Consider the following 27,856-nt stretch of genomic DNA (forward strand, 5'->3'; position numbering starts at 1 on the left):
TGTGTCTCTTGTAGACACACAGTTGGATCTTTTATTTTTTTATCCATTCTGCCAATCATTAACTTTTCAGTGGAGTATTTAATTTATATCTAAATATATTTATTATATTATTTATATTTATACATTAATTGTATTTATTTATATTACTAATCAGGCAGGATTTATGTCTGCCATTTTGCTATTCTTTATTTATAACAGTCTAGTTTAGATTAATACAAAATATCACTAGAGTACAGAAACTTAGCTCATAGATAGCTTGTTTCTTCCCCATTTTTTGTGCTGTTGATGTTATACAAATTACATCTTTATGCATTACATACCCATCAAAACAATATAATTATTTCCTTTTGCAGTTGTCTTTTAAATCAGATAAAATAAAAAAGTAGTCATGAAACCAAAACTACTTTTTTTTCCCCCAGGATTTTATTTATTTATTTGACAGAGACAGTGAGAGAGGGAACACAAGCAGGGGGAATGGGAGAGGGAGAAGCAGGCTTCCCACTGAGCAGCCCCATGTGGGGCTGGATTTGGGACTCTGAGATCATGACCTGAGCCCGAAGGCAGCCGTTTAACACTGAGCCACCCAGACGCTCCCCAAAACTACTTGTATGCTTTTATGTTTGTGTAGTTACCCTTACCAGCGCTCATTTCTTCATGTGGATATGAGGTACTAAGTACCTTCCATAGCAGCCTGAAAGACTTCCTTTGGTGTTTTATTGTAGGGCAGGTCTGATAGCAACAAACTTTTCATATGGGAATGTCTTCATTTCTCCTGTTTTTGAAGGATGTTTTTTCTGGTTATAGGCTTCTTGGACAGTGTTTGTTTAGCACTTTGTGTTTACCACAGCCTCCTTGCATCCATGGTTTCTGAAGAGAAATCAGTTGTCAGTCTTACTGAGGTTCAGATGTATGTGATATGAGGTATTTTTCTCTTGCTGCTTTCAAGATTCATCAAATTCAGCAAGATTTTGGTTATGTCTTCAAATATTCTTTCTGCCCTCTTTTCTCTCAAAAATGACATATGCCATTTTTGTGGGATTCCAATTCTCCATATATTAATACTCTTGTTAGTATCTCAGAGGTCCTTGAGAGTGTATCTTTTTTTTTAAATCCTCATTGTTTTTCTTTTTGTTCCTGAGACTGGGTAATCTCTATTGACATATCTTCGAGTTCATGGATTCTTTCTTCTGCCTGTTCAAATGTGTTGTGAATTCATTTCATTTATTATACTTTTAAATTCCAGGATTTCTATTAGGTTCTTTACTATAACTTATATTTCTTTATTGACATTTTTCTTTGGTGAGACGTCATTCATATGTTTTCCTTTAGGAATTTCCTTTAGGAATGATTTTGTATGGTCTTGGAACATATCTGTAATACCTGATATAAGTCATTGTCTACTAAGATCAATGTCTAGGCCTCTACAGGTATAAGGTTACTATGATACATACACAATGCTTCTTTTCCCCCATCCCTGTTGTCTTTGGGGATTCTCCTGATGTACATGTTGATATGTTTGATGGTATCCCATAGGGCCCTCCATTGATTTTTCTGTATTCTTTTTTCATTGACTCTTCAGCCTGATTAATTTTAATTTCTTTATTCATGCAGCATTCTCTTGATATCCTTTATTAGTTCTTTGGGCATATTTAAGACCTTGATTTAATACCTTAGTAATTCTTAACATCTAGCATTCCTCAGGGATAGTTTTTATCAAATTCTTTTTCTCCTCTCAAAGTGCTATGGTTTCCTGTTTCTTTGTATGCTTTGTGACTTTTTAAAACAGATTTTTATTTACTTATTTGGCTGAGAGAGACACAGTGAGAGAGGGAACACAAGAAGGGTGAGTGGGAGAGGGGAAAGCAGGCTTCCCTCGGAGCAGAGAGCCTGATATGGGACTGGATCCCAGGGCCGAAGGCGGATGCTTAATGACTGAGCCACCCAGGCATCCTGTTTTATACCTTTTTGTTGAGAACTGGACCATTTGAATATTATGGTGTGGAGACTTGGGAATCAGATTCTCCCCTTTCTCAGGGATTGCTTTTGAGGGTTGCTGTCATCTCTTTGTGTGGTGACTTTTCCAAAATGACTTTGCAAAACCTGTATTCTTTGCTTTGTGTGGTTACTGCAGTTTCTATTACGTTATATTTGGTCAGCTTGTGACCTGGCAGAGATTTACTGAAATGTCTAGGTCTTCCCTCCCACCACCCAAAAAATCCAGAAAGGGAAGTTCATGCAGCCCAGGAGGGTGGAAACAAACGCAGGTGTCTCTGTTGTTTCCCTAGGCTGCCTCCAGTATGATAAGATACATAACCCTAATGTTAGCAGGGCAAGGTCCCCATTGCCCACCCTGGCATCAGCCAGCACTCGAGGCACATGGGCCCTATGCCTACCTGGGCTGTGAGTCAGAGGGACAGGGGCTGTTTGCTGGTTCATGCACTCTACTCTCTGACCTGGGTTGAGTATCCTCTGTCTTCAGCAGCCACATCCCTGGTTGGTGCAAATGCTCTGAAATAGTTGATTCTCATGGGTTTCCATGATTTTGTGGAGGTATTGATCCCTGGAGCTTCAATTTTCTGTGACGTCACTCCACCCATGGTTATATTTTGGACATGCTGTGGTGGCAGCTGCAGTCAGTTCCTGTCTGTGTTTGACAAAACTATTTAAGTTTGATGACATTTTAACTTTTTATTAGGGTGAGCAGGAGTACATTTAGCCTAGAATCTGGAGTATGAACTCTGTTGTAGTAATAGTAACTCAGGAAATAATTTTTATTTCCCTTCAATTTAATAATACCTTGTCTCTATATAGTGATTTTTGTCACAGAAATGTGACAGGCTTTACAAATAGGTCATTATTTGTAAAAATGGAAGTGTTCACATTTTTGTAAGTGGAAAGTAACTGAACATGTGCTTTCTGATTGAGTGTTATCATACAACCAGTTATCCTAGTCACATGTCCAAACTTGGCCTAGTACCAGTTCAGGGTTCCTTATTTTTTATAGAGCAAAATATTCTGTTCTATTATTTGGTAAAATAGAATAGAAAAATGATAAAAAGAATATGGTAGAGCTTAAAGTAATGTCACATTTCTTGTTATTTGTTTGACCAGAGTAGGTGAATCTCCACGGAGAGGCTGTAAAAACCAAATCTTAACCTTTTTTGTCATAAGTAAGGTAACATTAAGGGAGTTCAGGTATGGTTATGTTTTAAATGTGTATCTGTACGTGAGAGTGTTGTATAATTTTTTCAGGAACGGTTTTTGGTATTGATATAAATAGGATTTGTAAAATTCAGTGTACTCACTCAAATTAAGCATGCCATTATATGAAGCTTGGTCATATTGGAGAATTTTCTTTTTGATGTTCTTGTTAAGCTGACTGGAGGCTTGGCAGAGTAATTTGTGCTAATCCCAGTGTCACCATCATAACTTTCTGACAGAGGTTAATTAATGAGAGCGTTTTCAGTAACTCATTGTCTCGTGAACACTTAAGAGATTAAAGATGTGGATTTTTGTTGTTGTTGTTTTTGGCACCAAGTCAGTGTTATTACTTTCTCATTCTTTGACTGATTTAAAAGTGAATCTGAGTCTTATTTTATTCTCTACATATCAATATTCTTTACAAATAACACATTTATTTGTGAAATATATAGCTAATCATTTCACTGAAGATGTTAGATCAAGTAATACAGAGATCATAGCTTTTAACATCTAATAGGAATATTGAGGTTCTAATGGATATGTGAACTTCTGGAGGTGAAAATTACCTGTCTGATGTTTTTGGTTTGGTCATTTATCATTGAATTATAATGATTCAGATATGTAACATGCTTAGCTTCTGTCTCTTACATGGTGTGTTTTTGTATATATTATTGTTAGGTAGAAAGGATTATATAAGTGCAGGTCTGAGTAAATTGAAATTTACAGTCATTTGGCCAGTGATTAATTATAGAATTGAATTTTTCATAGTTGCTTAGATGGAGAATGTTACCTGTGTAACTTACATGTCATGTATATGCCCCTGTTGCGGCTGCTGACGAAGGGAGTAAGCTGCTTTAATTTCTTCTGAAAAGAACAATATTCTTGAAAACTTTGAAAACTTGCCAGAAGTCTTCCCTGCTGGGTTGAAGATTTTTGGGGTGCTGTGGTAGATAGAGGGAAGTTGGAGGTACACGTGAACATGCACATATGCACCATTGGGTAAAAAGTTTATATGGCTTCTCCTTCTCCATGGAACTGGAACTGGAACTTACAAAGAGGGCTTTCAGAAGACCTGTTATGGTAACAGAGGCCAGAGCCCTTCGGGAGTGTGATTGATTTCCAGAGGTTGATAATTGGTTGTATAGTAGTTCGGAGATACGAAGGTGTTTTGAGTTCTCCATTTGTGTTGGAGACCATCCCACCCTCTCTGTGTGCACCATTTATACCATGTGATATCTTGCCAGGGTTGGCTTTGCTTTGTGCTGATCTCAGATTCTCAGACAGTACTTGCCACCCTCTGTGACCTGCTTCGAGGGGGCCTTGCCACTCTTAGGCCTGGCCCAATCTTTAGAAGCCCATGTACTTTCTGTGGAGCATGTTTTCTCTTTGATGGCCGAGTTAAAACCAGAGGAGGCCACTGTAGAGGTCCTAGACCAAGATTCTTAGAATGATGGTGCACCAGTGTGGAGTGTCCAGATACTTTCTCAGTTATTTTGGCAATGTCAGTCTCTTGGGGGGTTGATCTGAAGTTGGGATTAAGAAGGAGTAAGAAACTATTGGTTTAGTGCCCACTGTGCCAGACATTGTTCTAAATATTCTATACATTTTTTAGAAACAGGCCATAATAAGTAAGGGTTATGTCCGCCCTGTTTTCCACATTTGGAAATTGGAGCACAAGGGTGTGAACTGTTTTGCCTTAAGTTCACACCGTGATTGTGAATCCATGTTGCTGCTGTCTTAGAATTATAACATTTTAGATTCAGAGTAGATGCCATAATCCGGTCTCTCTTACCTTGCTGATAAGAAAAGCAAGGCAGAGTGATTCTGGACGGTGATGCTGTGCTTAGCTCCTACTAGGCCAGGAAGGCAGGCCTCCTGCTACAGGCCATTACTCAGTCCATGGCACAGCCAGCATTTGGAATGGTTAAGGGTCTACTCATATTCTCTGGGCTCTTGTTTCACCAGCCTGTAAAGCTAGAATCGAAGTACCTCTGAAGGAAAATTCAAGGCTTGGCTCTTTTAGTTACATCTGTTTATGAAGCCTTTCGCAATTCTGCAGCTCTCAGAGTCATTCCTGTCCTGATAGCCTATAGTACATACTGCATACTAACATAATTTGACATTTGTTTTCCCCTCTGTAACTTTAAATTTATTTGCAATCATTTTCTATCTGGTTTCATGAAAAACCAGTTTTTATTCACTGTATACTCCTCAATTGGATCATGACTTCACGATTCTTTCTTACCATTTTAAATATTTGGTAGCACTGTATATATCAAAACTTCTTTTATTTAAACTCACAAGGGAGGGGTGCCTGGGTGGCTCAGTCAGTTAAGCATCTGCCTTCTGCTTCCATCATGATCCCAGGGTCCTGGGATTGAGCCACACGTTAGGCTCCCTGCTGAGTAGGGAGTCTGCTTCTCCCTCTCTTCCTTTCTGCTCTCTGTCTTTCTCAAATAAATAAATAAAATCTTCAAAAAGATTAAAAAAATTAACTCACAGTGGAAATAGGTTTTACAGTTAGATCTAATATACATGTACTTAATTATTGGAATAAAAGTTTCACACACCATTGTTCACTCATAAAGAGATATACCATGACCTCTTCTGTTTTACTGAAAAAGCAAATGGTAGATCCAAATGGTAGAGACACTGATTTCACTGTCCACTAAATGGGTATTACAATTTGACAGTCATGTTCTACCACTTTTTGCACAGGACTGGGGAGAAAGTAGATACTCAGATACTTGGTGAATTTCACCTTTATGAAAGACTCTTTTGAGATGATTTTTATGATGCCTGTGGAAAAAAAATTTTTTTTTAATACAGATTTTTGTTGTCGCTGATACAGTTTCAGGGACACAGTATCTTCCAGGAGAACAGGTGTGGGCTTTTAGCCTTCCGTTCTTTTCCATTCTCTGGGTTAAAATATTTGCTTCTTGTATCATCTCTATTTTGGATTCATCCTTTCACTGCTCAAATTCGCTTTGTCTCTTTGTGTTCATATCCTCATATGGGCTCTTCCTGTGCCTTTAGAATTTTTCCTAGTTTTACCAAGGTCACTTGATTGTCTCCTCTTTGGGAAGCCTTTCCTGCCTGTTTTGGCAGTTCTCCTTTGGGTACTGACCTGGTGTGACCCTCCAGTGTTACACTCGGAATGATAAACACTGGATTCAAAGATATGATTTGAAACAGAAGAGTGGGAAAAATGGATTTTATCATATTTGTTTTAAACAGAAAGTTGTCTGGGAACTAATTGTTCACTGCAACTGTTTAGTATAAAAAAAGGAAGTAATCTTGATAAGTATATTTTCTAGGTAGTAGATATTCATCTTTTTACAATTTACTGTTTTTTAATTTCTTGCTCAAATGTAATAATGTGTTGTCTTGTGTCTTTCTCATAATGGCAGAGTGGACGGTGGTCAGAGAGGGTGTGATTGACCATGTAAAAATTATTTAACCAGAAACAGCCTCCCCCCGGGTTCTTTTGTTTTTTCCTTCTTGCAGGTGGTATCTTCAGAATGATAGATCAAAGGCAGCTTTATAGAACTTACTCTTCTTTTACTTGGATGATTATTTTTTGGCATGAAAAAGAAACATTGCTTAGCTTTCTAAGAATTCATAGTAGGCAGGACGAAGGAGACACTTACTCCACGACCTGCAAATTCTTGGATTGGATGACTGTTTCTGGGGATGTAATAATATATCCTACCTTTTCTTCAGAACTTGATGTTTGGTCTTTAATAGACTCTCCAAACTTTTTTCCTTAATGTCTTAATGAGATCAGAAGAACCAATAGATTCACACATTGCTAGACACATGGGGATGGGAGGTATTGTAGATTTTGAGGTCTTACTTATGAGATAACCAAGGTCCAGAGAGAGAAGCATTTTGCCTCAGATTGTTTCAGCTAGTTAGTGAGAAGGCCGGGACCAGAGAGACCCAAGTCTGTACCTTTCCTAGGTCAGTGCCATAATAGTGTACCATGGTCTTGCTGCAGCAGCTCCCCAACTGATCCAACCCATTCTTCCATGAAATATTTTCTATAAAACAACATTTCCTGTTTTTAATATAAATGTTAGTTTGAATTTCTAGCATTATATTGACAGGAATATTGACTAAAAAATACTACCCAGGGAGCCTGGGTGGCTTTGTCAGTTAGGTGTCCCAACTCTTAAGTCTCAGTTCAGGTCTTGATCTCAGGGTCATGAGTTCAAGCCCCACTTCAGGCTCCATTTAAGAAAAAGAAAAAATATTAATTACTATTAACCTGGATTCTTAGGCCTAGCCGTTGAGTTTTTTCTCTTTTCCGACTAATTATCTTATGAAGACTTTCTCTTCTTGGGGGGTAGTACAGGGATTTTCCATAAGCTCTGCTCCACGTGTGCGTAGCCTCTGTCATTATCAGTGTCCCCCGCCAGACTGGTACTTTTTGACATAACTGATGAACTGCACTGAAACATCGTGATCACCTCAAGTCCAAGTTTATGATACTGTTTACTTTTGGTATACAGCCTAAAGAAATGTATAATGACCTAGTCATCATTACAGTATTATACAGAATATTGTCAGTGCCCTAAAAATCCTCTGTGCTCTGCCTGTTCATCTGTCCTTCTCCCCAAATTCCAGTTTTTTTACTGCCTTCTATAGTTACTATTGCGTTTTTAGTTTCAATTATTGTAGCCTTTATATTTAGAAGTTTTTATTTTTTTTAAGGATTTTATTTATTTATTTATTTGACTGACAGAGATCACAAGTTGGCAGAGAGGCAGGCAGAGAGAGGAAGGGAAGCAGGCCCCCTGCTGAGCAGAGAGCCTGATGCTGGGCTCCATCCCAGGACCCTGAGATCATGACCTGAGCTGAAGGCAGAGGCCTTAACCCACTGAGCCACCCAGGTGCCCCTATATTTAGAAGTTTGATTCCGTTCTTTTTAAAAAAAAAACCTGCATCAGCCTTGAGTCTCATCTCTGTTCTTATAATCAAGCAATTGTTATTTCTTGGCACATATTAAGCATTTGTTTTGTATCCTGTCTGAAATATTCTGGTATTTAGTATTTTGAGAGTCTAATTCTGCTGTCTGTTTTTCTGCTGGCTTTTATTCATAGCGCTTTATTTTCTTGTTTTGTGTATGTGTATGAGTTTTGATTGTGAACTCAAATCTCTTGAAGTTTTATTTGTGGGAATTTTTTGTGGGGTGGATTAACTTCAGCTCCCAGAGTGAATTTGTAATTCTGTTGGTTGCCAGGTGAAGGGTATCTTTGAATTACATTATCTGCTTGAGTGGTTTGGTTTAAGATCATACAGCTTGTGTGGATTTGGGTTACAGTCTTTCATGAGGGTCAACTTGGGGTTATGATTTTTTTTTTTTTCCAGCCAAAAAGCAGCTTTATTAGTGATGCTGGGTTCTACACACGCCGTAGTGTGCGCATGTCTTCCCGAGGGACGCCTCGGCGGCAGGGACAACACGGGAGCGCTTACACCGGAGTCATAGAAATAAAGCTTTGGTGTGTAGGTTTTCGGGAGAGGACACAGGTTCACAATGCAAGACGAACGCTTCACACGACACCGGCTCTCAGTGTGGGTTGGGTTTTTGGCCAAGGGGGTGGATTCTACATGACTGGACTCTGGGGCCCTTCCGGGCCCAGCGTGGGGCGGCCCCTAGGGCTGGGGCTCTGGTTGACCCTGCCGTTTTGCCTTCATCTGCAGGTACCGCCCTTTGCCTTCCTCAAAGTGCTTCTTCTCGTCCTCGGTCTCGGGCACGAGCTGGGGCACGGGCAGCGACTTGCCCTCCTGGCTCAGGGACACGTAGGTGAAGAAGGCACTGGCCGCCCGGTAGCGCTTCTGCGAGTTGTCCACCACGGGGTCCGCGTCCACCAGGACCTCGATCTCCATGGACTTGTTGCCCGTGAAGGTCATGCGGCCAGAGATGGGGATGACGCAGCCTTTTCTGATCTTGTCGTGGAAGTTGATGGCGTCCACGGAGGCAGTGACTATGTTGGTCTTGCAATGACGTGCAGCCACGATTCCGGCCACCTCGTCCATGAGCTTCATGGTGACACCTCCGTGCACGAAGCCGTGCAAGGTGCAGTCGGAAGGCCCCAGCAGGTGAATCAGGCTGGACTGGCTGTAGCTGACCGTGTTGGGCTCTGGGTTCAGGACAGGCTGGACGATGTCCCCGTTCCTCCACTTGGTCTCCATGCGCGCCAGCTTGTGGGCCTCATACCGCTTCCGGCCCTCCTCCTCCTGCTCCTGCCGGGAGTACACGACTGGAGGCACCTCCAGGACCTTGTCCACGTTCTTCAGTGACAGGGGCACATACCACAGGGTAGCCTTATTGGTCAGCTTTTTAGTACCTGTGAGGATGTTTTCCGACATCACGTGGACCTGGACCTCCACGGAGTGCTTGGAGGTGTAGGTGATCTCCGCGCTGACGTGCGCCACCTCGCCAATGCACATGGGGGACAGGAAGTCGGTGCGCTCGACACGGGCCAGGGCGGCCGCACAGCGCTCACCGTTCTGGCTGTTGCAGTGCCGGGTGCTGATGATGGCTCCTGCCTCCTCGATCATCTTCAGGATGGTCCCGCCGTGGACGTTGCCAGCCACATTGGCATCATCCGGCCGCATGATCCGGAAGATCTGGATGGCGGACGGGGTCTCGGCGGCGGGGCCTGACATGCTGGCGGCGACCGCGAGCGGCTGAAGGAGAGCGCAGGTGTCTGGCAGGCCTGGCGCAGAATGAATGAGCCCGGGCGGCCGGGGTTATGAACTTTTGAAGCTATCTTCCACCCCCAGTGCCAAGCACATGTCACGCATGTTTCCTTGCTGCCTTTTGTGGTACAGGATTATTTCTTGCTCCCCCTGACATGAAGATCAGCCCTTTTAGAATCTTAGTGTCACCCTCAAGTCTTTTGTTGGCCTTCCTGTCATCCCAAGTTTTAGGTTTCCCTGCACTGTCTTTCATTCAGCTGTCAGAAAAGAGTAAAAAGGTCACTAGTGTTGACACATGCCCTCTCTGTAAAATCTCTCTTTGGCATTTGGCCTGTCTCGCAGGGTTCACTCATCATTTTGTTTTTTGTTCTCTGTGGATTCCTCATTTTCTCACCGGCTCAGTAAATTACTAATTTTTATTTTAATTTTTTTTTAAATTTTATTTATTTATATGAAAGACATTGATCACAAGCAGGCAGAGAAGCAGGCAGAGAGAGAGAGTGGAGGAAGCAGGCTGTCTGCGGAGCAGAGAGCCCGATGCCGGGCTCGATCCCAGGACCCTGGGATCACGACCTGAGCCGAAGGCAGAGGCTTTTTAACCCACTGTGCCACCCAGGCACCCTTAAATTACTAATTTTTTAATACTAAAATTCATCCACCTCATTGATCTCATCAGGAGAGTCATGGAAACACCATGCTTCTTTATGATGAATTCATAAAGTAGTAGGTACTGACTCTAAAGTAATCTTTTCTGTAAGTTACAAAAATGGAGACAACAATCAGAAAAGAATGTCTTCTTCCTTCTCTGTGTGTCATGTACTCATACAATAAGAAGAATCCTGATACCTATGAAAGCTTTAGAGCATAAATTCTAATCTGAGCATGCCAACATTTCTTTCCTTTATTCTGGGAAAGCAACACTGAAGCAATAAACCACTGTTAATTGTAGTGGGATCATATTTCTCAAGTGTTGTAAGGATGGAGAATTGTTCGGAGCCATTATTATTGAATATTGACTTGTTCTAGGTTCAGTTTAAACCTTGAGGTTGCTGGTTGACCATTATTTGACACGATAGGGTTTGTCAACCTTCAACACCATCCTCAAGGGATGACATTGAGAACCCTTTTGAAGATACTAAAAATTCTACAGCAAACATTTGGTTTGGTGGCCCTTTCTCCCCAGCTATATCAAACTCTAGTGTTGAAAACCAGTCATCAGAAACCGAATTACTTCGTCTCCTCTTTGCATTTGGGGTTAGCATTCAGCTAGAGGTAGAAATATGTACTCTGATTGTTTCTGCAGAGAAGATCTTGAGTTCATGCCCAAAGACTATCCTGCACAGTCACAGAATCTGCATTATACAGCATCATTATCATGGTAAGGTATATGTTACTATGCTGTCCTTTAATTTAGAACTGTCATAAAGTGAATTCCATTCTCTCTTTGAACTTTCCATTTGGATTTGCTCCCCCTATTCAATCTGTCGCTCTGATCTTTCTCTTCTGAACTGTGTTGTTTGGCATGTATTATTGGTTGGCTTGGCCCTCCATGGAGTTTTGTGCTGGTATAGTAAATGTTCTCAGAAATGTTGGTAAAAGTGATTGTTAATGGTAGAATGTTGAGTTGGAAATTACCTAGTCTTAATTTTCTAAACAGGCTTAGCTGTGAAAACCTTAATTTGGGTAAAGGCTTACTTGAGCACCCAACAGATAACCTGGGGGCTGGGGTTTTTGAAAATCAGTGAGGAGATGGACCCTTTTATTTTGCAAATGAAGCTTCATAAATCCAGAAAGGTTCAATGGCTATGGTGTATGGCTGTTTCCATTTTATCACACTTAGCCTCCTCTTCCCAGATCTCTGATTGGATTGTGGTTTTGCTTTATTGTCAGCCTCTGGAGACTACAGTGACTGTACTTCTGAGCCGCTTGGTGGAATTGGCCTGGGTGAGGAAATCCATTTTTTTAATAATACCTTATTATTATTATTATTTTTAAAGCTATCTCATTTTTCTTCTGACTTGTTTTCTTCTATGTTGCATGGAGCAGACATTTATTAACATTACTGGCTAATGAGAGTAGCTTTCTTCCCCCACCTTGAATTTGAAGGGAAGGCAAAGAAGGGAACCAATATTTATGGGACGCCGCTGGATGCTTTTATAGAGGTTTAAATTCCTTTCCTTGTAGCTATCCTCTGAAGTAGTTGGTGACATTTTCCTTTTGTAGTTAAGGAAACCGAGGTGCAGAGAAGCTAATAACTTGATCCATAGTGAGACTTACTTTGAGGATGCAGGACAGCTGGAGGATTTTCTAAGCAGGCATGAAAATCTGTGATGGAGGGGCGGGAATAAGTGGATCCTCTGGCATGGTTAGAATACCCGGTCTGCGGTGTGTGATTGGCATTACATCGGAGAGACAATGTTCATGTGTTACTGTGCTCATCCTAAGGGCCAGAAATGCTTTCCTGAGTTACATGTACTGGCATTTTACTGTTCCACATAAAAAGATGTAATAAGGTTGTATTTTGGGTAATAGAACCTTTCTTCTTTTTCCTCCTTCCCCTGCCTTCTCCCCTGCCCTTCTGTTTTGTGGGGAAGGGGTTATACTTATTTGAATAAACTAGTATTAGTTCTTAGAGTAGGTGGTAAACATCTGGGCTTATGGATATTTTTCAACATATTTGAGGAACATTTATGACCTGATAACTTGTGCTGGCGGGGATGGGGAGAGGGGCTTCCAACATTCGCACCAAGACAGATTTGTTCAGTAGATCTTGTAGCTGCTGAAATATTTGAATTTGATGTTGTTCTGGAACAGTGGATGGCCAGATTAGAAATAAATGGTATCTGTAAACTAGCGATTATATGAAGGTTTTGCAGAAAGCCTAAAATAAGTCCTAAATTAAAAAATAAATAAAAGCACTGTCGTGTTTATATACAAGTGCTGGAGGGCAGGAAGATGGTAAAGGAAATGTCTTGTTTTGGTAGAATTTGACCACCAGTCCACCAGGTCTGTGTAATCAGTACTTGCAATCAGGAAGTTGAGGATGTGTCGTCTAACAGAGGTTGGGCTTCCCAAGTCCAGGAGCGGAGCTCAGTCAGGAAACAACAGGGATGGGCTTCTGGGCACAGCGGTAGCGTTAGCCTCGAGTCAGCGCCTCGGAGGAGGCATAGCGTGTATGTTGTCGTGTGTGACTTTGCTAACTGGTGTTCAGGTATTTTGTGAGTCATACCATATCAGTTTTATGTAGGTGGTGGTATGTTTTCTTGGGAGTTTTCAAGTAACCGTATCTAGAGTTGGGTTTTCAGTATTGCTGTCAATTCCCTTCCGGCTATGTTTGGAGTCCGCTCAGTGGCATGTGCCACCATACAGGGACACCGTGCTCCCGGCCTCCCCCCGCTTTTTTTCAGGGACCCCAGTGCACAGAGTTGAGTCAGTCATATTCCTGAGACTGTGACACTCAATTGTTGTCTGGCCGCAGGGCCGTATTTTGGTTGCATTTCATTTTATTTTTTCCCTTTTTAATCCCTCACCCTCAATGCCATGTCCCGGTTCTCTTTCAGCACCCACTCAAGTATGTTTCATGTCTGTTCTTCAGCCCATTTGCCATCTCCTATTTTTTATACACGTGTTAATCTCATTTTTTTCTTTAACATTATCTTTTTGTGAAATGGTCGTGTTTTTGTATGTAAATCTAGTTCCATGATTCTGACTCTGCTGCGTAGTAGGATGGTTGGCAGTTGCACATTCATCAGTGCCATTTCACACAACGTTCTTGTCGTTTGGGATCCGTGGGGGGATTTTCAGGTATATCGCTTCAAAGAATCGTTAGGTTATTGCATATCTGCATATTTGGTTTTCAGCTCTCCTGTTAGAGCACATGGTACAGCAGGGTCTTTAATGCATTACCCAGAAAATAGTAACACATTACAAATAGAATTTCTTGATCCATGCTTTGGTTTCCTGAGGAAGTTCTTGCGAACTAGTTTTTAGTCATATTATTAAAATCCTTTACTCTTCACTATCATCCTTTATTTTCCAGTAATGTTAGGGAGTCAAAGGGAACATTGTTTTTAAAGGATTTCTCTGTAATGCCTCTATAACTACGAAAACTTAATACTACAGATACTAAGACCTCTGCTTTAAAGGGCGCCAATGCCTCGGCATTAGAGAAAGAGATTGGTCCAGAACAGTTTCCAGTCAATGAGCACTATTTTGGATTAGTCAATGTAAGTACCCATTGATACTTAGTCTTCACCTGTACCTTTGGAAATAGTTTTAAAAATAATGCATGCATCTCATCATTTATTAAAGGAAAATTGTTTATTTGCCTCACTAGGCTTAAGGCCAAGAAACTTGATTTGAAATTCCCTTTTTAATGAAAGGGAAACAAAGTTGCCCAAGGTCATAAGAGTTTTTAAATGGTTTTTAAATTTTTCCTATTTTGTGTCAGAATTTTTCACAACTTAAATTTTGTATGGCTTACACCAAATGATCTCTTGATTCTTTGAGAATCCTTTAAATGCCTAAATATAAGTGGTCCAAATGTACAGGTATAATAACCTTTTGTAAATGCCTCCCTGTGTCTGTAAACTATTTGTCAACTTCCGGCAGTGTTTAACTAGTATAGATCTACAAGGGCAAAATACAAGTAAAAGGTACATTCCCCAGGCTTGTGGAGGTAATTCTAGTAATTATGCATTATTAAAACTTTGGAAGAACTTTCTTTTAGAACTTTTAACTCTTTTCTGAATCATCAGCACACACCACAAATCTGTGTTGTAGGGTACTATTAGGTGGGTCCAGGGTGAGTGTTCTATGCTATAGAGAGAGAGAGTAATACGGGTGACAAAGAAAGTTCCATTGAACACACCTGTGTGTTACTAAACACTAGTATGTAATTGTGATGTGTGAGGTGGATTTCTTGTGTGATTTGAAGCAAGCAGTTTAAGTGGTGTGGGTGTTTCCTTTTCCTTTGGGAGTCCTCTCATGGGTGTGAAGCTTGTGACAGAATTAGCAGTCCCCACTCCACAGTGCCCTCTCCCCAGAGGAGCCTGGCCATTTTCCCTGAATCTACCCCTGTGTTCTAGATCACGTGCCTATGCTGCTATTAGAAACAGTCCATTGGGGCGCCTGGGTCATTAAGCATCTGCCTTTGGCTCAGGTTGTGATCTCCGTGTCCTGGGACCGAGCCCCGAATCAGGCACCCTGCTTGGCAGGAAGCCTGTTTCTCCTTCTCCCACTCCCCCTGCTTATGTTCCCTTTCTCACTGTCTCTCTGTCAAATAAATAAATCTTAAAAACAAAACAAACCAGTTCACTGACTTCCTGTACGGTAGGTCAGAAACTTAGCCCTCTTCTAGCACCATCCCTGCCAATTCTCTGGCGTGGAATTCACCACTGCTTTATTTTTCCACATCCTTAATTTTCATTTATTCATTTTCATTAAATTTCATCCTTAATTTTCATTTATTTCAAGTCTTCAGCAGCACTAACAAATGCAAAAAGACTTCCTCAGTACCAGTTTGCACTGCGTCAGCCCCAGAATGTTAATATCCCTCTGGAGCCCTGTTATCCTGCCGTGTGGCCTCTGCGTCCTTTTACCGCTACCCCGGACAGCCCTTTGCTTCTCTCCTTCCCTGGATCCCCTCTTCTGCTTGGGTTTTTCCCTGCTTTGTGGAACGTGTTCTGTAGTAGCTTCTTCTTCTTCTTTTTTTTTTTTTTAAAGATTTTATTTATTCATTTGACAGACGAAGCGCACAAGTAGGCAGAGAAGCAGGCAGAGAGAGAGGAAGGGAATCAGGCTCCCTGCTGAGCGGAGAGCCCGACGTGGGGCTCGATCCCAGGACCCTGGGATCATGACCCAAGCCGAAGGCAGAGGCCCCAACCCACTGAGCCACCCAGGCGCCCCCTGTAGTAGCTTCTTTAGGGAGTGTGCACAGGAGGTGACTTTGAGATCTTGTGTATTTAAGAATGTTTTGGTTATTGTCAAAACTAGATGGAGATCCTAAGTTACAACCTTCCTTTAGAATTGTAAGGGGGTTACTCTGTGGACTTCTGGCTTCCGTTGACATCGGCAGGACTGATGCCCTTCTGATTCTTCATCTCTTCTGTGTGTGGCTTTTGTCCCTTACAAAGATGTTCTGGGAGGCTTTCCTTTCAGAATGTGAATGGATAGCCAGTGTTCTGAAATTTCATGATGCGTCTTCGTGCCTCCCGCTGTTGTTGTGGACCATTTAGACCCCAAGGCCCCATGATGTGGTCCTTCGTGTCTCCCGCTGTTATTGGCTGTTTATCAACCCATTTAGACATGTTTCATTTTCCTCAGTTCTAGAATATTTCTGATACCAGTATTTGGATAATTGCTTCCAATCAGTGTAATCTCTTTGTTCTTTTTTCATATAGTCTTAGTTGCATATTGAAATGCAGATTGATTCTCTGTTTTCCCTCCTTTTTCTTCCATTTTTTGATCATCTGATATTATTCTACATTTTGGACTATTGCCCTTTTTGGTCCAGTTCATTGCACTTTTTATTTCGTAGAGTGTTATCTTAATTTTTTTTATCTTTTTTTTTTTTTCCATTCATGTTTTATTGGGCCCCTTTCAGCCTGGAGCTGGGCCCTCCGCTGCTGCCCACCCTCCCCAGCTCTGTCCAGTTGCCCAAGGGCAGGGCAGGGCAGGGCAGGCAGAAGGAAGGGGCTGGAGACAGATCATTAGCCCTCTCCCCTCCCCCCGGGGGAGGGCCATCCCAGTCTCCAGAGCTGGCCCCAGGGCCACCAGTCCAGCCGCCCCCAGCCAAATCCCAGCTATGGGGCACTGGGGGCGGCCCTGAAGGCCGGGCCTCTGCGAGCTATGTGGCCGGCGTGTGCCCGTTGGCCAGCCGCCCAGCTGTCCGGCTCCGAGGGCCGTCGGTTGGGCCGCCCCAGGCCTGGCAGCCGCGCCGTTCTTCAGCGGCAGGTGCTCGGGGACCGCCTCCCCGTCGCTCGAATCGGACTCCTCCACGTCGCTGCGCACGTCCTTCTCCATCCGGCCTTTCTTCACGAAGCTGTAGATCATGCGGAGGATGAGGCACGACCAGAACACGTGCAGCAGCTGCAGCATCACCAGGAGGACGTTGAAGAAGTAGTAGCCGAAGGGGCCCCACTTGGCGATGGACTCGTAGTAGGTGGTGTAGAGGATCTGCGTAGGGAAGAGCACGAGGGGAGTATAGAAGAAGGAGGCAATATCCTGTTTTTTTCCCCAAGATATTATTTATAATTTTTGTTGGTGAGGTTTTCTTATGCTTACTGGATTTTTTGAGCACCCCCCCCCCCCACTGTTTTAAACTCCGTCTTTTCTAATGGAAACTTTCCTTAAATTTCATTCACACATACAAGTGAGACTCTGGGACTTGGAGTACTATGGGTGGAGCTTGTCTGCTGTGGTTTCCTCTAGGGTGACCCTTGGCAGGCAGGTGTTAGAAATGGCTGCATCCCCCCACCTCCCATTCCAATGGCTGGAGCATTTCCTCTGGGACTCTTACTTGGTCCTGAGGGACTTTCAGTTTCTGTCAGAGGTAGCTTAGTTCAGGGTTTTGTTGAGCCCTCTGTTTTCTGTTTGGTGCCTCACTGCTGTCCTCTGCTGTCCTTAAGGGCTTTTGAACCGGATTCTTCTGTGCAGCTTCTGTGGAGACTAAACCTGCAGTTGAAAGAAAGGGTAAGTGTCATCTAGGGGTCTAAATGGTCCTTTTCAAAGACTTCTGACCAGACCGTGTTTTTAGGGGAAGCTCAACCCCTCCCCCTTTTTCTTGGCCTTTTGAGTTTTTGCTTAATATCTTCTTTTACTGTCATATTATTGGGGTTTTGTGGGGAAGGTGGGGAGATGACTATTTAATTTCCCTGGTTTAACACGATCTGGGCCTCTTCTCATGTCTGAAGCATCCGTGCTTACGAGCAGAGGTGTCTGGTGATTGGAAGCCTGGTGTACATTCTGGCAATTCTGGCAAGGGCAGCACCCTAGCTGCTCCACTCCCATGAACTCCTTCCCTGTGGCTCCCACCCGGATTCGGTTCACGTTCTTACGTTGATGTGTGTCTAGAATTGTGTCTCAGAAGGACCCATTTTCTTCAGCAGAGGAATGTTTTATATATTGAAGGCTGTTTTACCTTTAATCCTCTCCAGTTTAAGTATTTCAGTCTCTCCGTTTTGTGTCTGACTGTAACTTGTTCTGTAGATAGACTCAGAACAACTAAAACAACATCCTTGAGAAAATTTATTATAAAATGAGTTCTGAAATTAGTCTATTTTTTTGTTATGCTGTTTTTTCTCTGGAATATTGCTTTGTGTCAGCTGTGAAAAAAAAACAAACAAAAGGATTTCTAAGAAGGTTTTATTTTTATTATTATTCTCCATGGATCAATCATTCCAAATTAAAATGGTGGTATTTGTGCTTCTCCCTGAAACTGACTAACTGATACTGAGTAACACCTAAGAGAAGCAGGAGGGAGTGGAGTTAGTAAGAGATCTTTAGAGGAAGCTTTGTCTTTTATCCCTTCCAGAGACTCATCTAATGGGTAGAAATGTAGTTTCTGATCTCTGTGCCTAGTTATTATGAAAAATTGGGATCTCTGAGGTAGCCAGCGTTCCAACTATGAAAGATTGAGGAACACCTGAATTATATTGAGAAATTAATTGGTGGTCAGAGTAGATGCAGCAGAACTAGTATAGTGTTTAACTCTGTGATTTAAACTTTCCGGCTACCTTCCGACTGTCTTCTATACTGTTAACTTTATTGTATATGTCCTGTTTTGCAGCTCTTAAAATATCATCACTCTTTCTCTGTCCCCCGCCCCCGCACCTTCTTCCTTTTTAAGAAATTTTTGGAGTTAATCACACTATAGGAGTCCCTTAAAAATGAAGGGTGGAGCTTTGTGGGGGGAGGGTAGGAGAGGGTAGCTTATTTAATTCAGAGGTAATGTTGTGACTTTTTTTTCCCTCGCTGTACCTGTCTACAAGGTAGCTAGTGTTGAAACAACATTGGAATGTAACTGTTTTAAGAACTCTGGTTTATCTTTTCCAATAATTGAATTTTGTTAAAATGAGGCACACATGTATTTTCTTTCTTTTATCAGTATGCTCTTAGCTAAGTATGCATTTTCAAGGTTTATTTTAATTGCTTCTAACAAAAAGCTTACACCGAGATGGGTTTCTATCAGAACTGCCTGTTTGGAGCCTTTTTGTGACTGGCTTTTTGTGACTGGCTTTTTTTGTGACTTTTTGTGAGTGGCACAATCATTCACTACCACTTGCCTTTGGCAAATAGTACATGTATTTGGGCACTTAGAAAATCAGACTTTTTAATTTTTTTTTAATGGACAGAAGAAAAATAACCATAGTTTAATTAACTGGCAGAAAATTCAACATAGGGGTTACTTTCCATATTGTTAGTATAACCTATTTTCCATTACTTTCCGTTGCAGTTATCTTTTTTTGGAAGAACATTTTCACAAAGGATCGCTTTGATGGCAGTTCTTTCTTACTATTCTGATGTCTGTCACTGTACTTTATGTAATACATTGAGTGGGGATTTCCTGTTGTTTTAATTCTTGTGAATGCTTTAATATTTCTGATGTTATTAGAAAGCAGGAGGAATACTACTGTGGAGTGGGGGTTCAGAAACTATCTTGAGTAGGCCCGGTAGCCTTTTGAAAGCTTTCTGTTGCAGCAGAATATCCTGCTTAAATGTCACCTTTATAGGGTCAGCTAACTTCTTTGAAAATGAATTGTTTTGATTCAATGAACCAGATTGCCTTTTTCCCCTTGTATCTTTTAGCTAGTGAGTACTTCTTTTTGTATGTAGATAGAAAAGGGGTGATTTCAGTTAGCAGTATCTCTTTTCTACTTTTGTACAGTCTACCTTTTTAAATAGTCTTTTCTCATTGTCTTATGATATGGTTCTGTATTAATTTTCTAATACAGTAGGAGCCAACAGACATGTCGCCTCAGCAAATCTATTTGTGAGGTTATAGTGGAAGGTGCTTTTCCCTAAGATCTTTGTTACGAAATAACAGTTGAGTTCCTAGACCATCTTACAAAAGGATTTTTACACCTGAATGGCTAGTGGTCATTGGTTCGAATTGGTCCAGGGGACAGGAGCATTGTGAAGAACAGCGACAAATAAAAATGAAACTTTCTTTCCATTTGCGGGTTATAAAAGGACATCCTCAAGAATAAAGTTGATTACGCAAACGTCTTGGTTCTGTTTTTGTTTGAATTAATTGTCATTTTGTTTCTCTCCACCCGATGGCCATAGGCTACTTGAGGGTTAGATTATCAGAGATCCCAGAGAATGTTTACATTAGATCCGAGAGAACAGTTGTGTCCCAAGTCCTCTGCTGAGATTGGATCAAGTGTCCAGCCCCATGGCAGGGTCTGTGAAAGGGTTTGTGATTGACAACCTTGCAGAATTTATGTAGAGAAGTTATTTTCTGTAAGAAAGGGTGGGGCAGCGGAGTTCAGGGGTGTGTGGTGAGGAATGCATTTCCACTAGCACATGGAAGGACACTTTTAGATCTGGTCCACTTGGCTGTGGTGAGACTGGTGAGTAGGGTGTTCAAAAACAGGGCCACCTAAACAAACTGTAGTAGGGGAAGAGGGTCTTTCCTTAGAAGGGGATGTTCATATCCTTAAAAGAGGATAGGCATCATCGTCACCAGCCTCCAGCACGGGGGACAGTGGAGCATTTAAACATTTTAAAACTTTTCTTTTTAGGCGATACTGTTAACATAATGGTGGGAAACACCAGTAGTCTCCAAATGATATACGTAAGATGAACGATTGGGCTGTGGAAAGAAATACAGAATCACTAATGTTTATTTTTATCTAAAAATGAGAGTGAAGCCTTACTAATTCTTGTTTTTAAAGATTCTTTTATTCATTTTATGGAGAGAGAGTGTGTGCACCCAACCGGGGCTGGAGAGAGGTGGGTGGGGGGGTGGCAGAGGGAGAGGGACTTCCCGCTGAGTGTGGAGCCCGCGGAGAGTGGAGTCCGGAGGGTGGTGTCGGATGTGGAACTCCATCCCGGGGCTCTTGAGATCATGACTCCAACTGAAATCAATAGTCAGATGCTCAATTGACTGAGCCACCCAGGGGCCCCAGCCTTATTAATTCTTATTAAATGTTTGATACCAATATCCACACTCTATCCATGTGTGAAGTGGTCCTATGTCACTTCAGGTTCCATAGCACCAAAGAGTTGACAGTGTAACTGTCTCTTATTCATTTATATGTTTATAAACTAGTACAATTTCAAGGTAGATTTAGAGATGATACGATTTAATTTCTGTTAATCTAATTTTTCAAAATGGTCAAATGACTTAAAAAGATAGTTTCAAAAATAACAGTGCCGTGATGAAGGCCAGGGATCTGTTGTTAGTGCTGCAGGTGGATTATTGGTTTAGTTCTTTTCAAGATTTTAGGAGGTGGGCCCTGTGTTACAAACCCGGTTTATATCCGAGGACGCGGATAAGCAGAGTGGCGTGGCAGTTTCCAGAGGTCAGAGAGCAGAAGCATACTTGGACCTAGACAGTTTGCTTTCAGAGCCTGTTCACTTCGATGCTGAGCGGTGCTGCTTTCAAGGCCGATGATCACTCCAGTGAATTCAAGCATATTTGGTAAATAGGATGGAGAATTTAATTTCGAAAATACAGTAAGGCCGTAAAGGAAACTTTCCCCCTTGGACCTGTCTATGCATCTGTGTATCTATCTTTGATTGCCATTAAAGCCACATTCAGAAATAACTGAACATAAACTCAGACCTGCAATCGAATATTAAAATCTTTAGCCCACAGTTTATCACACGGTGCACTTTGTTTCATTGCTGTCACTTAAATATTAATAATTTTTAGTGAAAACAAAATTAATGTAAATAAGAAAAATTTTACATATTTACTTTGTCTCAGTCACATTTGTTACACAGTTGACTGTTGAACAACACAGGTTTGAGCGGTCTAGGTCCATCTATGTGCAGTTTGCTTTTTTTGTTGGTACACAGTATAGTATTGTATTTTCTTTTATGATTTTCTTGATAGCATTTTCTTTTCTCTAGCTTACTTTATTATATATAATACACATAACATACAAAATGTGTGTTAATTAATTGTTATAGGTGAGGCTTCTGGTAAGCAGTAGTCTGTTATTAGTGAAGTTTTTGGGAAGGTGAAAGTTACACACAGATTTTTGGCTATGTGAGGGGTTAGCACCCTTAACTCCTGTACTGTTGAAAGGCTGACTGTATGTAATGTATATTTTTATGTATATAAATTTACATTTTATAAAAGTGTATTTTCATGTATATGATGAACCATATAATTTTTATTTGTATTTATTAGGGATGTGTGTTCAAGATAATCTTAGTGATGGGGCTATGATAAAGATTTGTGGAGGGGGCATTTATCTTAAAACCAGGAGCAAAAGGCAGTAGAGGATGTCATTGTGTCCAGTAAGCAACTGAAAAAGTCAATGCTCAGACCTTGAGGAGAGTGGTGGCTTTTAAAAATTTGCTTCCCTTTATTTTGAACCTGGTTATACCTTTGATCTTCAAAACAAGCTGAGAAGACATAGGGTAGGTTTCAACCCTTAAAGCAATGTCTTTTGTGGAAATTGAGCATTCAGAAACAGGAGTGTGGGGGAAATCATCGCAGACAATCTTTTGCATGAAAGCTACACACTAGAGAGATACATTTTTAGGTTTTAGGAACTTGGAGGAAAGTTACTGTCAGGGAAGCTGAAGACAAATTTTCAGAGTTATGAATAAGATCGAAAGTTACTGCTTGTTCTGGAGAAATTGTAGTAGTTTCAAGCTTTGATTTTTCTTTAATGGGATTGATGAAGATCAGTGCAAGACCATAAGAGAAGACCCCAGAGAACTGATTATAATGTTACTCATTGCCTTATGTTCAGAAGATGAGCAGGAGTCTACCTCCCAGCATTCTGTACAAAAGAATAGACTCCCTCTGGTTCCGTAGCTTATCATTCCATTTGCTTCTTTTTTATAATATGGTCAGCCTTTATTATAAATTTTTCTAATATACTGTGAAACGCTGTCTTTTGCTTTTACCTGCTCTGTGGAAGTCATTCAAATCCCTGTTGCTTATTCTTTAACAGAAGTGTCCAGTGATGGAGAGTGAATCTTCTCTCCGATGGCAGAGGCGTAGTTTGTTGGTCATTAGCTTCATTAGACTGTGATACAAATACTGGTATTTTTCAGACTAATTAATACTGAATAATCGGTAAATTAATCTCAGTAATACTGTAGATTCTACTGCAGGTGTACTTAGCCCCCGGATAGGCTTTATTAAAGTATATCCAGAGTTACATTTATCAGTACTACCAATGCATCATCTCCTTTTCATCTACTTCTTTTAGCATTTACCTAGAAAGCCTTCAAAGCACTTGTTTTTATGGAAACCACTTCTTGGCTCTGACCAGCAATAGGAATGTAAAAATCATATATTCTCATTGGGCCTCATGTTCTGTTCTTTTTTTTTTTTTTTTTTTTTGTGGTCTTGTTTAACTCATTTCTCTGTTCCTTAAATATCTTGTAAATTGGTAGATAGGTCTAGACATGTGATTGAAATTTAGTAGTTTAAAAAAATGTAGTACTTTTGTTTTTTAAGACAGGAATTCTTCCTAAGAGTTGCTACATATTTCTGCAAGAGACAAAGGTTTGGCTGTTCATTTTTATTTTTTTTTTTTAAAGATTTTATTTATTTTATTTGACAGACAGAGACCACAAGTAGGCAGAGAGAGAGAGAGAGAGAGGAGGAAGCAGGCTCCCTGCTGAGCAGAGAGCCTGATATGGGACTCGATCCCAGGACCCCGAGATCATGACCTGAGCCGAAGGCAGTGGCTTAACCCACTGAGCCACCCAGGCGTCCTGGCTGTTCATTTTTAATTTGTAGTGCACTGGGGCTTCAGATAGTTTTTCAAGTTCCCATCAGCCACTAACGCTTTTGGTATCCATTGATAATTATTTCCTACTCCATCATTTGTAGTCATTTCTTCTGAATTTATTAGCTGGATTTATTCTATAATCTGGACCTTCTTCATCAACTCTTTAATTCCCTATGAACCATAGTTCTTACAAGAAAGACAAGATAAGGGGCAGCTGGGTGGCTCCGTTGGTTAAGCGACTGCCTTCGGCCCAGGTCGTGATTCTGGAGTCCCAGGATCTAGTCCCCCATCAGGCTCCCTGCTCAGTGGGGAGTCTGCTTCTCCCTCTGACCCTCCCCCTTCTCATGCTCTCTTTCTCAAATAAAAAAGACAAGATAAGGGGCACCTGGGTGGCTCAGTCAATTAAGCATTCAACTCTAGATTTTGGCTCAGGTCATGATCTCAGGATCCTGTGATCAAGCCCCTTGCCTGGCTCCATGCTGGGTGTGGAGCCTGCTTGGGATTCTCTCTCTCCCTCTGCCCCTACTCTCTAACCCCGTGCTCATGTGCTAGCTCTCGGGGCTGGGGGGAGGGAGGGAACAAGATAAAACTTTGATGTTCTCCTTTTATATATGAGTTTACAGCATCTATGGAGTCTAATGAAAGGTTTTATAAAATATCATTATTAGTTCATAAATATTTATATGAATAATGTGCTTTATATCAATTGCAGTATTTCTTTTTAATGAAATTTGGCTCTTGAATCTGTACAAAATATACTCCAGGCTGATCTACATTTGTATATTTCTTGTCCCAGACCTAGTGTAGCCATATCTGTAAGACATCCTAGTTCCTTTTTGTTGAAAAAGGTTTTTAAGGATACAATCTGTGTGCCAGGGAAACTTGTTGCTGCTAGGCCTTTCAGTGGATAGAAGTTGAAAACACACACACACACACACACAAACACGAGTTTATACTAATACTTTAAATTCCAATTTAAGGGGCGTCTGGGTGGCTTAGTGGGTTTAAGCCTCTGCCTTTGGCTCAGGTCATGATCTCAGGGTCCTGGGATCAAGCCCTGCATTGGGCTCTCTCTGCTCAGTGGGGAGCCTGCTTCCCTCTTACTCTCTGCCTGCCTCTCTGCCTACTTGTGATCTCTGTCAAATAAATAAAATAAAATCTTAAAAAAAGAAATTATTAAAAAAAAGATTTCTTCTTTTTATTCTTAGACTATTTCAATATGCATGGATAGTAAAAACTCCATGTTTTAAAGTTGCTCGAACCAATTTTTTGTGTAGTTCTCCCACGGACTGGATAAACATTTAGGTGTCACTGATCTCTGTTTCCTTTCAGCTTTAGGAATTTCTTTTTTTCTTCAGAGATATTTTTGATTTAATTTAGTTTAAAAAAAGATCGGTGCAAAGTAAATATTTTTAAAAAGGTACTTTGATTCCTCTCTACTCTTCCTCTTTCTCTATAACCATTTTTATTAGTTTTTAATTTATCTTCCCTGGTTTTTAAATATAAGTAAATGTACATGTCTGTGGATGTGTTTGACATTACCCTTAAAAAAAAAAATACTTATTTTTAGAGAGAAAGTGTGTGTGCAAGTTGGGGTTGGGTAGGGCAGTGGGAGACAGAATCTCCAGCAGATTCTCCGCTGGGCACAGAACCTGAATTGGGGCTCGATCAGGCTGTGGCCTGATACCATGATGAGATCAGCTCCTGAGCAGAAACCAAGAGTCTGGTGCTTAAACGTCAGAGCCACCCAGGCACCTTGACACTGCCCCTTAAAACAGTCTCCTCTGCCTAGGCTTTTTAGGTTAGTGAGGATGTGACCTCACTGCCTGGTAGTGCTTTGAGAAGTGTCCTCTTCCCTCTTCTTACACTTTCAAAGTCTCCCCACGTCCTCATCAATCAACTTACGGGTGTTTTGTCAGCTCGCTTTGGGAACCAGTGTCTGTTAGTGGGAAGGAAAAAGGAAGAAAATGAATGTTGATCAAATTGTGTGTCATTGTCTCCTAAGGTAGGATTATTTTCCCCCATTATTAAAGAGGAGGACGTTAAAGTTCAGTAGGCTGTAGTTACACATGGCTGGTAAGAAGTCGGTTCATGTGGAGGATTCAATGCACCTGAAGTCTGTTTGTAATATATCAAGAGTGATGTGCAGGTATCTCAGCATTTCAGTGGTGGTTGTGCTAGCATACTGAAAAGTTGTTGTTTTTAAGATTTTTATTTATTCATTTACTTGAGAGAGAATACAGTGTGGGGGGATAAATGGTAGGAGCAGAGGGAGAAACAGACTCCCCGCTTGGCAGGGAGCCTAATGTGGGGCCCCAGGATCATGTCCTGAGCAGAAGGCAGACACTTAACCGACTGAGCCACCCAGGTGCCCTTGAAAATTTTTAATCTAACATTTCAGAGGATCTCATTTTATTTTGCTTTTTATTATTAATATTTTTTAGATTTTTTTAATTTATTCATTGGAGAGAGAGCAAACATGAGTGGTGGGTGGCGGGGGAGAGATGGGGGGAGGGTCAGGAGGAGAGGAGGGAGCACACTCCCCACTGAGCACGGAAGCCTGATGCAGGGCTCAGTGGTAGAACCCTGGGATCATGAACTGAGTTGGAGGCAGACGCTTAACCAACTGAGCCACTCAGGGACCCTTTGTTTTTATTTTTTGATGGCACTTAAGAATCTGATAGAAAACCTCACTTTTGTGTCTTTTCAAAAGAATTTTTGATAGTTATATTTTAAAATGTATAATATATGAAATGCTTAATATTTACAATTTAACAATGGGAATTGAAAAAAGAATTATAAAGAAGTCTAAGCCTTTTAAGTACTCTTACTGTTTAAACTGTATAGTTTTTAAAATTAGTTTTTATGAAGGCCAAATTTATTGCATATATTTTCCTTCTGTTTTAAGCTGAAACCAATGCCTGGAGCATCCGTTTAATGTTCAAATGGCAGATTAGCAGACAGAATAATTATTTCTACTCTCAGATACCTTGTAATTTATGAGGACCATAAATTCCCTATCTTCTCTCTGTTTTCTTAACTATACATGGAAATTCATTCTCTTGAAAATGTGTTGCCCCATATTTAACAAGTTTTTTTTTTTTTTTTTTTTCCTATTCTAGTTTGGGAATACCTGCTACTGTAATTCAGTTCTTCCAGCACTTTATTTTTGTCATCCATTTTGGGAAAAAGTTCTAGCATACAAGAGCCAACCTAGGAAGGAGAACCTTCTTACCTGCCTAGCAGACCTCTTCCATAACATAGCCACTCAGAAGAAGATTCCTCCTAAGAAGTTCATAACAAGATTACGGAAGGAAAATGGTAATTCTTCTACTTCTGAACGTATTCTTACGTACCAGAAAGGGTAAATAATAGCACACCACAGTTCAGCAGGCACTGACTGAGCATCATCTAAGACTGAACGTACGTTAGCCATGGAAAAACCAACGCTGACGTTCCTGTCTTGAAGGAAGTGCTAGTTCAGTGAGGGAGGTAATCACACAGTAATTAATATGAGGTATGATTAATGTTGGAAGTATGTTCTACAAAGATTACATTCTGTATACCAGGAAATGAGAAATGATAATTTTTTTATTTTATTTATTTTTGCCTGCTTGGCTCTTCTATGGAGAATAAAGTTGGGTCTTCTTCCCATTATCTGTTGTTTTTGTAGTTTCATGTCTGTTTCATGTCTGCTTCATGTCTGTTTCACGTCTGTTAAGCCATTGGATCTTTACACTACCCTGATTTAGAGAGCATGTGATCTCTCCCACTTTAGCCCTGCAAAGAATAGAGGCTAAAAAGCTTTCCAGAAACTTTTTGGCTTAGGGTAGGTGTAGGTGGTTTTAACTCCACAACCCCCTTTTAAAAATAGTTACTGATTAAGCCTGTCTTCTCATTTCTCTCTTCAATGTTTTTCTTTTAGATTTGTATAATGCTCACAGCAGGCCCAGAAGTCAGATGTTATTACCTCATTTTATATGAAATAGTGGATGCTCAGAGGAGTTAAAATGACTTAC

The 27,856-nt window shown here is 41.0% G+C and overlaps 2 protein-coding genes, 1 long non-coding RNA gene and 1 pseudogene across 4 annotated transcripts in view; 2 read left to right on the forward strand and 2 right to left on the reverse strand.

The window, feature by feature from the left end:
- The window catches only part of LOC309848526 (ral guanine nucleotide dissociation stimulator-like), a 438,233-nt gene that overhangs the window by 79,677 nt on the left and 330,700 nt on the right, over positions 1-27,856 (reverse strand). The window lies entirely within an intron of this gene.
- The window catches only part of LOC309848891 (uncharacterized protein), a gene marked incomplete at its 3' end in the record, with an annotated part of 339,926 nt that overhangs the window by 64,424 nt on the left and 247,646 nt on the right, over positions 1-27,856 (forward strand). The gene's annotated exons all lie outside the window — the stretch shown is intronic.
- LOC309848516 (cytosolic acyl coenzyme A thioester hydrolase pseudogene) lies at positions 8,787-9,950 on the reverse strand (annotated as a pseudogene). Its single transcript has one exon. The product of its transcript is annotated as a cytosolic acyl coenzyme A thioester hydrolase pseudogene (transcript).
- Positions 11,210-27,048, forward strand: LOC309848539. Its single transcript, XR_014303114.1, has 3 exons — positions 11,210-11,287; positions 14,055-14,135; positions 26,960-27,048. It is a non-coding gene; the product is annotated as an uncharacterized lncRNA (long non-coding RNA).

The sequence above is a fragment of the Mustela nivalis genome (genome assembly GCF_964662115.1).
Source record: "Mustela nivalis genome assembly, chromosome: 15".
Taxonomy (NCBI): domain Eukaryota; kingdom Metazoa; phylum Chordata; class Mammalia; order Carnivora; family Mustelidae; genus Mustela; species Mustela nivalis.